Source organism: Salmo salar, chromosome ssa15 (assembly GCF_905237065.1).
Source record: "Salmo salar chromosome ssa15, Ssal_v3.1, whole genome shotgun sequence".
Classification (NCBI taxonomy): domain Eukaryota; kingdom Metazoa; phylum Chordata; class Actinopteri; order Salmoniformes; family Salmonidae; genus Salmo; species Salmo salar.
In genome coordinates this window covers 74,992,027-75,006,477 of record NC_059456.1, presented here as the reverse complement: position 1 = coordinate 75,006,477, position 14,451 = coordinate 74,992,027, and the positions used below count along the sequence as shown (strand labels likewise).

At 41.6% G+C, this 14,451-nt stretch overlaps 1 pseudogene; it reads right to left on the bottom strand.

Annotated features, from left to right (window-relative positions):
* Positions 1 to 1,766: 1,766 nt before the first annotated feature.
* LOC123727314 (forkhead box protein I2-like) overlaps positions 1,767 to 14,451 on the bottom strand; it is a 33,060-nt pseudogene continuing 20,375 nt past the window's right edge.

The following is a 14,451-nucleotide window of genomic DNA, read 5'->3' as shown; positions in this document are numbered from 1 at the left end:
CCACCACCGAGCATCGCCCGACCGGGGAGAGGCGCCACCTTCTGTGGATCAAAATATTCTTTCACCTGCACAGGTTTCATAAATTCACAAATAGCGATTAAATATTCACTTACTTTTTGAAAATCTTCCTCTGATTTGTCATCCAAAGGGTCCCAGCTATAACATGTAGTGTCGTTTTGTTATATCCCAAAAAGTCAGTTTAGTTGGCACCATCGATTTGAGTAATCCACTCGTTCAACATGCAGAGATAGGAATCCGAAAATCTACCCTTAAACCTTGTTTAAACATGTCAAAATACATTCCTATTTACTCCTCAGATACCCTAAAATGTAATCAAACTATAATATTTCATATGGAAAGAAGTATGTTCAATAGGAAACCGATTTTAGTCAGCCTCAAAACCTTAATGACTTGGAGAAGATCTGCAAAGAGGAGTGGGACAAAATCCCTCCTGAGATGTGTGCAAACCTGGTGGCCAACTACAAGAAACGTCTGACCTCTGTGATTGCCAACAAGGGTTTTGCCACCAAGTACTAAGTCATGTTTTGCAGAGGGGTCAAATACTTATTTCCCTCATGAAAATGCAAATCAATTTATAACATTTTTGACATGCGTTTTTCTGGATTTTTTTGTTGTTATTCTGTCTCTCACTGTTCAAATAAACCTACCATTAAAATTATAGACTGATCATTTCTTTGTCAGTGGGCAAACATACAAAATCAGCAGGGGATCAAATACTTTTTTCCCTCACTGTAGCTGCTGCTTTCACAACAGCTAATGGGGATCTAAATAAAATACCAATACCTACAATCAGTGGTGTAAAGTACTTAAGTAAAAATATTTAAAGTACTATTTAAGCAGTTTTTGGGGTGCCTGTACTTTACTTTAGTATTTATATTTTTTCCAACTTTTCCAACACTACATTCCTAAAGAAATTCATGTACTTTTTACTCCATACATTTTCCCTGACATACAAAAGTACTCGTTACATTTTGACAGGAAGTTGGTCCAATTCACACACTTATCAAGAGAACATCCCTGGTCATCCCTACTGCCTCTGATCTGACAGACTCACTAAACACAAATGCTTCATTTGTAAATATATCTGAGTGTTGGAGTGCGCCCCTGGCTATCCATCAATAAAAAAAAATAAGAAAATTGTGCCATCTGGTTTGCTTAATATAAAGGAATTTGAAATGGTTTATACTTTTACTTTTGACACTTAAGTATATTTAAAACCAAATACTTTTAGACTTTTACTCAAGTAGTATTTTACTGGGTGACTTTCACTTTTACTTGAGTCATTTTCTATTAAGGTATCTTTACTTTTACTGAAGTATGACTATTGAGTACTTTTTCCACCACTGCCTACAATACCAAAATGCCTAAATTGGAAAATCCAGATGAAAAATGCAATAGGCCGACCCCAGCCTTAAATATTTAATTCAATAAAAAATGGAAAAGAAATAACATTAACAACGAACAGCCTAATAGCCTGCCTGTAATAAAGAAACATGATATTTCAAAATAAAATAACTCATCGGATTGCCATAATTGGTCCAACCTGGTCCAAATGTGATTAGCTGGAGAAATACTGGGTTTGTAAATTAGCTATTAAAATCCTATCAGATATCAAAACAACAATCTGTCTGTATTTGCACAAATATTTAATTTGATAAATTAGCTGAAATCTGGAGAAAACATGCGTTCAATGTTCGCAAACCTGATTCCAACATCTATTCAAATGAGTGCATAAGTGACATTTCTGGTTGTCTGACATAGGAGAAATGGGGGTAGCTAGCTGAGAAAGTCTAGCCACCACTGGGGCTCAAAGGCTGGGTCATACCACCGTAGTGGCATCCGTTATATGGCACCAGAACGGACACGTTTCAGTGGTAAGCACTGTAGGTGGTTTGGAGCTGATGGCAGTAGGTCACAGGGGAGCTGACGTATCCATTTGGAACGCATGTCTGTTGATAGGTTGCGACTGTGGATAGCTGTTTGAGGTGGCCTGAGGTGAGTTTGGCTGGGAGAGGGTCCAAGGGTTACTGACAAAAGGTGCCGGTACATAGACAGGCAGTGTCTCCTCACCCTTCTCTGGCATTTGAAGTTGCCTTTCTCAAATAAGTCCTCAAATGCAGGATCCAATGTCCAGAAATTCCCTTTCCTGTCACATCCACCTTCCCTGGGCACTTTGAAGAGGCAATCATTGAGACTGAGATTGTGCCGAATGCTGTTCTGCCACCTCTTCTTGTTTTTCTCATAGCAGGGAAATGTGAAACTCTAGAGAAAGGAAAGGATTGTGGGATAGAAAATGTCATCAGTCGTGATGTGATGACTTCTCTAGGTTAGGTCATACATACAATAATGAAGCAGCATAAAACCAAAAACAGAGATGATAGATTAGATATTTTGTTTCAATAGAAGACCTAATGGTTTTTCTTCAAGTCAGTTTGCCTTGGCTAAATTCCTGTGCTAGGTGTGGCCCTGCTTCTCTCAAGTGATGAGATACAAGAGTTCCCTGTTCAGTTCACCAAGCCAGTGACCCGTGTCTTTTCCCATAATGCACCACTGGGCAGGTTCTATATGACAGCACTTGGGCCTTTTTCTACCAGTCTGGCCTGCAGCCCACAGCGATGCAACTCACTCCACAGCAACCAGCTGATCCACTCCCAAGACAAGCCTACCATTCTATTTTTGAATTGTGGGTGTACTATTAGGCTACTGTGTGACAAAATATTCATTTTTCCAACACTTAGACACACATTGTTTTTTTAAAACGAAATTTTAACAGATAAAGTAGATTCACATCCTAATGGAGTACGCTTGCAAACAAATCTAACCATATCTGAAAATGCATCTCAGTACGTTGTGGGTTGTGTAGCATGCCCGGGTGTTAAGGATGAAAATTAGCTTCATAGCTTACTCCGGAAAATGTATATTGACGTGTAAACTGACATGTTGATAACTGTGTACTGTCTCAGTGAAAAAGATAGCATCAATTAATACATTTGTATTAGTTATTGCAATCCCTGTCATTTTCATCATTAATCAGTAGCTGATCATTGCCGTTGAATGTAGACAAAATGTCTGGATCACTTCTGTGCTAAAATGTTCAAGAATAACAAGTGCGTACTTAGCAACTGTAAATTGCAGATCTCAGCACTGTTTGCAAAAAGAAAATCTGTCACATTTAAAATTGTCAAAGACAGCTTGGCCTGAGTGGAAACAGTGGTTTGGGCATATACCAGTAAAACAAAACGTATTTGCCGGCTCAGCCAATGAACACTTGGATATTCAATTTAGCTACCAACTCTACGTGGGGCAGGGCTACATGCACTGCTTAGCAGTCTTGCCTGTTTAACCAACAGCGAAGGTTACTGCCTGTAGTCAAATGGCCCATGCTATCCGGGATCCTTGGGACATCCCATTTAAAATGGTTAAGGTAAGGGTTAGGTAAGGTTTATGGTTAGGGTAAGAGTTAAGGCTAGGTTTAGGGTAGGGACATGCCAAGGATTCTGGATAGCACTATCTGTGGTCAAATAGTATGGATTGATTCAGGATTTGGAATCACATGATAGCAAACAATGAACATGGAGTACAGGAGGAGACTGAGCATGCACCCTTGAGGATCATAGTGCCAGATGTATTGTTACCTACCCTTACCACCTGGGAGCGGCCTGGCAGGAAGTCCTGGATCCAGTTGCAGAAGGAGGTGTTTAGTCCCAGGGTCCTTAGCTTAGTGATGAGCTTTGAGGGCACTATGGTGTTGAACGCTGAGCTGTAGTCAATGAATAGCATTCTCGTGTAGGTGTTTCTTTTGTCCAGTAGGGAAAGAGCAGTGTGGAGTGCATCATCTGTGAATCTCTTATGGCAGTATGCAAATTGGAGTGGGTCTAGGGTTTCTGGGATAATGGTTTTGATATGAGCCATAACCAGCCTTTCAAAGCACTTCATGGCTACAGACGTGAGTGCTACGGGTTGGTAGTCATTTAAGTAGGTTACCTTGGTGTTCTTGAGCACAGGGACTATGGTGGTCTGCTTGAAACATGTTGGTATTACAGACTCAGTCAGGGACAGCTTGAAAATGTCAGTGAAGACACTTGACAGTTGGTGAGCGCATGCTCGGAGTACACGTCCTGGTAATCCATCTGGCCCTGCAGCCTTGTGAATGTTGACCTGTTTGAAGGCCTTACTCACATTGGCTAAGGAGGGAGTGATCACACAGTCGTCAAGAACAGTTGATGCTCTCATGCGTGCTTCTGTGTTGCTTGCCTCGAGGTGAGCATAGAAGTTATTTAGCTCGTCTGGTAGGCTCGTGTCACTGGGCAGCTCGTGGCTGTGCTTCCCTTTGTAGTCTGTAGTAGTTTGCAAGCCCTGCCACATCCGACGAGCGTCAGAGCCGGTGTAGTACGATTCAATATTAGTCCTGTATTGACGCTTTGCCTGTTTGATTGTTTGTCGGAGGGCATAGAAAGATGTCTTGAAGCGGCAGCTCTGCCCTTTAGCTCAGTGCAGATGTTGCCTGTAATCCATGGCTTCTGGTTGGGGTATGTACGTATGGTCACTGTGGGCACGACGCCATCGATGCACTTATTGATGAAGCCCGTGACTGATGTGGTGTACTCCTCAATGCCATCGGAAGAATCCCAAAACATATTCCAGTCTGTGCTAGTAAAACAGTCCTGTAGCTATTGAGCCAGTCACTGGTGCTTCCTGCTTTAGTTTTGCTTGTAAGCAGGTATCAGGAAGATAGAGTTATGGTCAGATTTGCCAAATGGAGGGTGAGGGAGAGCATCGTACTCGTCTCTGTGTGTGGAGTATACAGCTCGTTGAGTGCCGTCTTACTGCCAGCATCAGATTGTGGTGGAAAAATAGACAGCTGCAAAAAATATAGATGAAAACTCTCTTGGTAAATTGTGTGGTCTACAGCTTATCATGAAATACTCTACCTCAGTTGTATGTTATCCATGTCATCGTTCAGCCACGACTCTGTGAAACACAAGATATTACAGTTTTTAATGTCCCATTGGTAGGATATCCTTGATCAGAGCTGATCCATTCTGTTATCCAATGATTGTACGTTGGCTAATAGGACTGATGGTAGAGGGTGTTTACTCACTCGCCCGACCGCCGCCCCCTTTTTCTCCATCTTTTCTTCACGCAAATGACGGGGATTTGGGCCAGTTCCCGAGAAAGTAGTATACCCTTTGCGTCGGACTCATTAAAGAAAAAAATCTTTGTCTAGTTCAAGGTGAGTAATCGCTGTTCTGATGTCCAGAAGTTATTTTCGGTCATAAGAGACAGTAGCAGCAATATTACTGTATGTACAAAATAAGTAAAAAAAACGAAGTTACAAATAACGCGAAAAAATTAACAAAACAGCACAGTTGCTTTGGAGCACATAAAACGGCAGCTGTCCCGTCAAGCGCCATTAAATAATACAATATAGCTACACAAAAGTATGTGGACACCCCTTCAAATTGGTGGATTCGGCTATTTCAGCCATACCTGTTGCTGCTAGGTGTATAAAATCGAGGACACAGCCATGCAATCTCTATAGACAAACATTGGCAGTAGAATGGCCTTACTGAAAAGCTCAGTGACTTTCAACGTGGCAACGTCATAGGGATGCCACCTTTCCAAAAAGTCAGTTCATCACATTTCTGCGCTGCTAGAGCTGCCCTGGTCAACTGTAAGTGCTGTTATTGTGAATTGGAAACTTTGCTCAGCTGCAAAGTGGTAGGCCACACAAGCTCACCGAACGGAACCGCCAAGTGCTTAAGCGCATTAAAATTGTCTGTCCTCGGTTGCAACCGAGTTCCAAACTGCCTCTGAAAGCAACGTCAGCACAAGAACTGTTTGTCGGGAGCTTCATGAAATGGGTTTCCATGGCCAAGCAGCCGCACACAAGCCCAAGATTACCATGCGCAATGCCAAGCGTCGGCTGGAGTGGTGTAAAGCTCGCTGCCATTGGACTCTGGAGCAGTGAAAATGCATTCTCTGGAGTGATGAATCACACGAATGCCAGGAGAACGCTACCTGCCCCAATGCATAGTGCCAACTGTAAAGTTTGGTGGAGGAGGAATAATGGTCTGGGACTGTTTTCATGGTTCGGGCTAGGCCCCTTAGTTCCAGTGAAGGGAAATCTTAATGCTACAGCATACAATGACATTCTAAACAATTCTGTGCTTCCAACTTTGTGGCAACAGTTTGGGGAAGGTCCTCTTAAAGGCAAACACTGCTATGGCCTAATAGTCATATTGCATAGTCTATATTCCATGGACATTTACATATAAATGTAAGCCTACAAAGTTTTATATGCTTTTTATTATCATCTACTTCGTCACATATGCGTTATTTGACTCGAGGACAAACAGTGGATCGTTTTTTCCTAAAACAAAAACCTTGCCCCAAGGGGGATTTGAACTCCCATCCATCGTATTTTGCTTTCTCTGGACTTAACTTCTTTGTGGAGCATACCACCAATTAGTGATAGCGTTAAGGGAGGTGTAGATTACAGCTATTTGACGTAAGTATAAGCGTCAGCGACTTTTTTTTTTACAATACATTTACATGTTATATAATCCTCCTACATCTTTATTGCTGTGAAAACACATGAATGTGTGTGATCGGCAAAAACATGGGATTTTGTCATGTGCCTGCCTTGTCAAGGATGCATCATGCAATATTGAGTGGGACACTACACTTTACAGATCTAGTGGAACAAAAGTAAACCTTGAATTTGGAGGTTTAAAATATCCTTCTGGTGGCCAAGTTGACCTGTTTTAAGAAATACCATTGGTTGGTGGCTACAAAGTCTAAGATCTTTGTTAATAAGATTATGCAGAATTTGGTACAGGAAATAGTCACTGTCAGCTGGTGAATTTAGCAAAAAGGGTGACTAACATGTGCCAGGTTATCTGATGGGACCATAGGGCTAACGTGTGCCAGGTTATCTGATGAGAGCATAGGGCTAACGTGTGCCAGGTTATTTGATGGGACCATAGGGCTAACGTGTGCCAGGTTATTTGATGGGACCATAGGGCTAACGTGTGCCAGGTTATCTGATGGGACCATAGGGCTAACGTGTGCCAGGTTATCTGATGGGACCATAGGGCTAACGTGTGCCAGGTTATTTGAAGGGACCATAGGGCTAACGTGTGCCAGGTTATCTGATGGGACCATAGGGCTAACGTGTGCCAGGTTATCTGATGGGACCATAGGGCTAAATGTAATGTAATGTAAATGTAAATGTAAATGGCTAACGTGTGCCAGGTTATCTGATGGGACCATAGGGCTAACGTGTGCCAGGTTATCTGAGGGGACCATAGGGCTAACGTTTGCCAGGTTATCTGATGGGACCATAGGGCTAACGTGTGCCAGGTTATCTGATGAGACCACATACCGTGTAGCGTTCTATCATGTGCAAGTACCTCAACGATTTTAATTGGCTGATGCGCATTTTGACCTGGAGGTCTAGGTTAAATTGAAACTTTTTCTAATGTTCGCAAGTATGGCCCTACAGTATTAAATTACAATTATATTGTTTACAACCAATGGAGTTAAACAACATTTGGGGGTTCTGATGAGGTACAACAGTTGAACTAAGCTCATGAGGCATTTAGTTATATTCTTCAATAATCAACTACTATATATAATTAATTTAAAAATAAAAAAATGGATGTACCAATCACAGACTGCAACTCAATGTACATAATTTGGGCAATTAAACACAAAAAATGCAATGTTATAACTACTTTTCAAATGCACTGGTGAGCTGTGGGAAAAAAAATATTTTTTGATGAAGAACAATACATTTAATTATTATGAAGAACAATAATAATTATTCATTCATTCATTCATTCTCCTCATATAGCAGTTATAATGCTGACACCAGCTGGCTAAAGATCTGAACTGTGGACCTGTGAACTTTTCTGTGTTTGGTATCTCTTGTACCTATGTCAGATGACATTATGTAGTATTTATTCATGGGTGATTAATAATGAAGTTATACTGATTCTGTTCTGTACAGCGTAATCCTGTACTACTCCAGTGGCACATTGTGTAGATTGTAATTTATCAGCTCTTACAAAGGAAAGCAATAATGTTTTGGGTATGATACTGGGATGATACTCTCCTGGATAAACCATGCTATATATGAGTTATTTAGCAGTATTTGGACTGAAATAATGAAAAAAGTGATGGTTTGGCGTCCAGTCCCAGCACACATGACGACGCAATCAGAGGACTCTTGTGGGGGGAGATATCGTAAGCGGGCTGATTGTAATTGAAACACATCACTGTTTGATTTATTCTATTCCAGTCATTACAGTAAGCCCATTCCCGCCGAGATCTCCGCCCACCAGCCAGCACTGGATGTAATACTTCTAAACGGCCGTGACATAAAAGAAGAATGCCCTGGTACAAATGTACAAATGCATGACCCTCCTCCGCCACCTAGTGGATACAGCAAAAGATATGGTGCAAAAAAAAGGCTGAAAATGCTATGTGTTGTGTAGGTAAGTACTCTTGACTCTCCTACAATACAGTTGAAAAGGAGGTGAGAGGAGATAGGGTGCAAGGTATCAATGAATTGAGATAAATCCCTTGATCTGTGTCACTCTACTTGGAGTTCAGAACAGCAACAGTAGAGGGCAGCAGAGGAACATGGTCAGAGCAGACTTGAAAATCAATAAAACCTCTGAGATAATAACTCCCCATTCAAAAGCTGGGTTTATGAAAAACAGTAAATTATTGTTTAAAATTGTGCCAATAATTCCAGTGTACCATACCATCACTGTCATAGTCAAATATAAATTACGGAAGCAAATGTCTGTTTTATAGTGTTGTTATTTCAGCCAACATGTCCTTAATATAGTTTGAAAAACATCGGTCTGGAAAATCACCAGGAATTCAGTAAAATCACCAGGAATTCGAATTCAGTAAAATCACCAGGAATTCAGTAAAATCACCAGGAATTCGAATTCAGTAAAATCACCAGGAATTCAGAAAAATCACCAGGAATTCAGCTACTAAATCAGCACTTTTTATATCACCAATTCCACCCCTGGCCATTCAGTCATTTTACACAGTTTGATCTACGTTTAATTTCCATAATGTGCAAGTTTGGCTCACACAATTAATAATAACATGTCTACAAACAATGAGGTTTGAGGTCAATCTAGTTGAGTATCTGGAGCAAAACACCAGTCTCAACGTCAACAGTGAAGAGGGGACTCCAGGATGCTGGCCTTCTAGGCAGTTACAAAGAAAAATCCATATCTCAGACTGGCCAATGAAAAGAAAAGATTAAGATGGGAAAAAGAACACAGACACTAGACAGAGGAACTCTGCCTAGAAGGCCTGCATCCCGGAGTCGCCTCTTCACTGTTGACGTTGAGACTGGTGTTTTGCGGGTACTATTTAATGAAGCTGCCAGTTGAAGACTTGTGAGACGTCTGTTTCTCAAACTAGACAATCTAATGTACTTGTCCTCTTGCTCAGTTGTGCACCGGGGCCTCCCACTCCTTTTTCTATTCTGGTTAGAGCCAGTTTGCGCTGTTCTGTGAAGGGAGTAGTACACAGTGTTGTACGAGTTTCCAGCTACAATAGTCATTTGCAAAATTAACAATGTCTACAATGTATTTCTGATCAATTTGATGTTATTTTAATGGACAAAAAAATGTCCCTTTCTAAAACAAGGACATTTCTAAGTGACCCCAAACTTTTGAACGGTAGTGTAAGTTATTGTTAAAACTGTATTTACATTATAATGATGATGATGATATTAGCAGCTACAGTTTAGGTACAGCACAGCTACACCTCGTTGTATAATACTGACAACTTTTATAGTCAAACTTTTTTAGCAGTTTAATAATCTATAGTATAATAGAAAATAATAGTATAACATTAACACGCAATTTATAATAATATACAAAATCACCATAACCTTGCTGGAGTCAATGCAATATGATATTGTATACCTAAAAATGTGTAACACTCGGTTGCCTACCATTAGAATACACAAATACAGTAAATGTAGTACATCTTTTTGATCTATATATCAATCTTCTCTTGCTTTATCAACTATTCACTCTGTTAGATGTACAGTGCCTGAGGAAGTCCCGCAGCATCATCAAGGACCACACACCCCAGCCACGAGCTGTTCACTCCCTTACCGTCGGGAAGACGGAGCATGAGGTCTGATACCAACAGGCTCAGAGACAGTTTCTATCTATAAGCCATCAGACTGCTGAACACTTGAACTGGACTGACCACCTGCTCTGATTCTCTGCAACTTAGCACACATGCACTCCCTCATGCGCAAACACACACACACACACACACAGACAGACATACACACACACATATCACAATTGCTGCTACCAGATTCTTATTTACTATTGCTTATACTGCACAATTTAAACACTTGCCTCCCAATCCCCCTTTCTCTGATGTGTAAATATTGTACAATAAATTGTGCCTTGCTGAATTATACTCTTCTTAAAATGTTTATTATATTCTACTGAGCCATTTACTTTATGTTTGTATTCTAATCTTTCATTATTTCTTATTGTTGTTGCATTGTGGAGAAAGAACCTGCAAGTAAGCATTTTGTTGGATGGTGTATACCATGTGTACACCAAACTTGAAATAAGACGTGAGTTGATGGGCAGTCTTACATAGAACAAACTCCCTGTGATAGCTCTGTTAATCCACACAGTATGTTTGTACTCAGCAGTACCCTCTACTATTTCATTAAAGGAATGACTCTCCACAGCCTATTTATGGTCTGTCCTGTACTGGACTGGGTCCATTGACAATTGGAGCTTTAAAACTCAGGCCAATCCACACCATTTATGGAACTGAATAGCAGACATGACTAATACATTAAGGTGATCATCAAAATAAAAGGCCTCCTCTTTAACCAAACCCAAAAAAGGAAGAATGTCTCAGTTTTTGACAGAAACAAATTCAGGAATCACCATTGAATTACGTATAGAATTATATAGGATCTCTATGGGAATCAGTACCACCACAAAAACACACCAACACTTGAAGAATGCATGTTATGCCGCATGGTGATTCCATAGTTCATAGTCCAAGATTGGTTGGGTGGTGGTTGGTAAACACACATTAGACTTGATGACCCCATGATTCATCAGTCGCTGAGAAACACTCCATCCCAAATAACTTTGATGTCAAAGACAAAAGGGAAAATGTCTCCCTCGGGCTTTGGAATTCAAGTGTGGAGACCACAAAAACAACACTTAATCAGGACCATTCAGACTGGTGATCAGCAATACATGTGGGAATTCAAAATGAGAGACATTGTGTATAGAAAGACCAAAGAGATTTGTCTGGTCCCTTCCTTACATCTTCTCGCGAGCGACTTGAATGTGTACAAAATGATTGAAAAACAGCGCAGTGTGGCTCGATTGAATTTAGCCGAGAATAGGTTAGTGGGAAAGAGGAATGGTCGGTTCGGTTTCAGAAAAGTCAATTCACAGAGAACACTGAAACAAAAATCACATTTCAGCGAGTGTATCAATCTGCCAGCCCAGAGAAGAAAGAGAGGAGGTGGTGTGGGTGAATAAGAAAGAGAGAGAGAGAGCGGAGGGAGAATGTGGAGGGAGAGAGAAAGCAGGGAGAGAGAAAGCAGGGTGTGTGAGAGAGAGAGAGAGCGAGAGAGAGGAGGAGAAATGTGGCGGGAGAGAGAAAGCAGGGTGTGAGAAAGAGAGCTTCATTTGGCTCACTCTTTAGAAAAGGCCTCTCCTCTCCTGCTGGGCCCCGCTCGGCTCCCGTCCCCTCCGCACAATACTGGTAGGGAGGCGGCCCCCCGCTTACCCCCGACTGCCCTCCATGTGCTGGGGCTAACACTGACAGCCTGGGTCCAGAGCACTAGCATATGGAGGCCAGACCATGGGACTCCTCTCCCCTTTGGACCCAGCTGGAGGTCTGGTGGATTGGACAGTGTAGTGCAGAGACACACCCCTCTCTCTCTCTCTCTCTCTCTCACTCACACACACACAGATCCAATGTGATGGGCAAGAGTTGTGGTGTAAAAGGGCAATGTGATGACCCTGTTATAAAATGTTAAACTATTAAATAACAGACTATTAAAATATACATGTATGTATAAAGAGCACCATACAACTCTTGGTTGCCAATTCTCCCCATTTTATAGTCTGCTGTTTAATATTCTTCATCAGTACTGGTCTTCATCAGATGTAATTCTGTCCTTACAGTAAAAGGCATAAAGCTGGGACAAAGGCACAAGCACCTAAATACATTGGTTATGTACCCTATTCATTGCCTAGTACTCACCCCCCCATTGACACAAGTACAACATGTGATAGCCATTTGTTTGTGAAGACAATGTAAATCTTACACAGGGGAGAGTGACATTTTCTGTGTACTTTTGCTGGAAAAGCCGCTGACGGGCCTTGAGACCTGTTTGTGAGCCACCATACATTCCAAAGAGATACAGAACAGGTGTAGTTCATTCACTCCACAATGAGGATGGACCACACACGCAAACACGGTGCAAGGCACAGCCACTGTTAGGACCCAGAACACATATCCAGAGGAGAGAGCTATAGTTTTTTGGCCTGCCTTCAGCCCCTCGATTCTGAAATGAACTAATGTTGACTCACGGCAGGAATATGTTGCCATTCTGATGCTAATGGAAGCTTGAGCCACCTCCTTCACCGAGCTGCCTGAACTCTCCATGCAGCAGCACTCAAGCCTGATCCCTGTGTGTGCGTGCGTGCGTGCGTGCGTGTGCATGCGTGTGTGAAAGGAATGGGTAGAGGGCGAGGAAAGATGGACGAGGGGAGAAAAGCAATGAAAAAAAAGAGAATGTCAAAAATCACTTGTTTACTTCTGATGGCTGAGCTACTCTTGAAAGTCTTTTGGTAGGTGAAATCCACAAATAACTGCAAATGTCATCTGATTATAGATAGATACAGAACACGCCAAGCTGTATAATGTTCACGTGTATGAAACATTGTAGGTTCTATGCTTAAAATTCATCAGCACAAAACTGTTTGTGATAAGAGCAGCCCATAAAGGATATAAAAGAATAGTAAGGGCCCATCGTAACTTCCATTAACTGTTACATAACCATATTATATTATATATTATATTTCTATTAACATAATACATTGGGCAACATTTTGGTAGTGAAAAAGCAATGTGCAAAAATGACCGTAAACCTCATTATAATCTTGCAGTGCGATTTCATTTGAAACATTCTTCAACAATATGTGGCATGAGTAGGCAATTATTTAACTTGAGTTCAGTACACTGAGCAATACATAATTATTTAACTTGAGTTCAGTAAACTGAGCAATACATAAACATTTGCCTCTTCATAATTCACGTTGTTGAACAAGAATTTTGAATGAAATCATGCTGAGGTTTATTGTCATTTTTTGGCACTTTGCAGAAGACTTTAGCACTAAAAATGTCAGCCATTATCTTATAGACAATATGAGTCATGCCCAGTATTACTCACTCCACTTTAAAACACTAAAACATTGACAAACTGTTGGTTTCATTTGAACATTATTTTTGTCACACAAGAGAAGCTGTAGCCTATGAAATGACCATGTTGGCTAAATGGATGGATGTTAATAATAACATTAACTATGACCACACCACCTATCTGGGGGCAGTGCCGTCAGGTTTGTGATGGTGGAGACAAGGGTCAGTAGTTGGTCTCTGACCCTTTAAAAACAGAGAAATCCTAGCTGCTCGGCCCAACACTACACAATACAGTGCAGGAGAAAGGGCAGGTGGTCATTAAAACTGCTGTAATCCCTTCCATGAATAGCTCAGGACTTCTCTCACTCTGTAAGCCATGGTCATGGGCATAGAGAGAGAGAACGCGAGAGAGGGAGATCGACTGAAGAGAAAAAAAAGGGAGGGAAGAGGGGGCCCATCGTTTGATGCCCCGGACCACGGGACTCTTTAGCATAGTTCCGCGGGCCGTGCTTCAGAGCGGATGTGTTAACAGTTTCGGGCTCAATGGAGGGAGAAATCCCCACAAAGGGAGGTGTACAAATATTGTGGGAAATCTGTCCGCTCTTTAATATTTCATGAGGGCCTTCCCATCTATTCATGGGACTTCATTCCTCTGGAGGGGCCAGTATTCAAGCTCACTCTGCAGGCTCAATGGGCAGCCCTTAATTGAGTGCCCGCTCATTCTTCGGGTAAAGAAAGAGCAGATCCATGCCATCTAGCATGAGACTAACTGCGCGGTAGGTTCAGTGATGATTCTAGGGCTAGTGTCACGCTGCCTCCCTGTCAGTGAGGCTTTCAGCGGTTCTATTGCCTCCACTCCACAACCCCTGCTGTCCTAAGCCTCTATCTGTTATGAAACTGCTAAACAAATAGTACAGCACTTACGGTACGAGTGAATCTGCCAATCAACATCACTAAGAA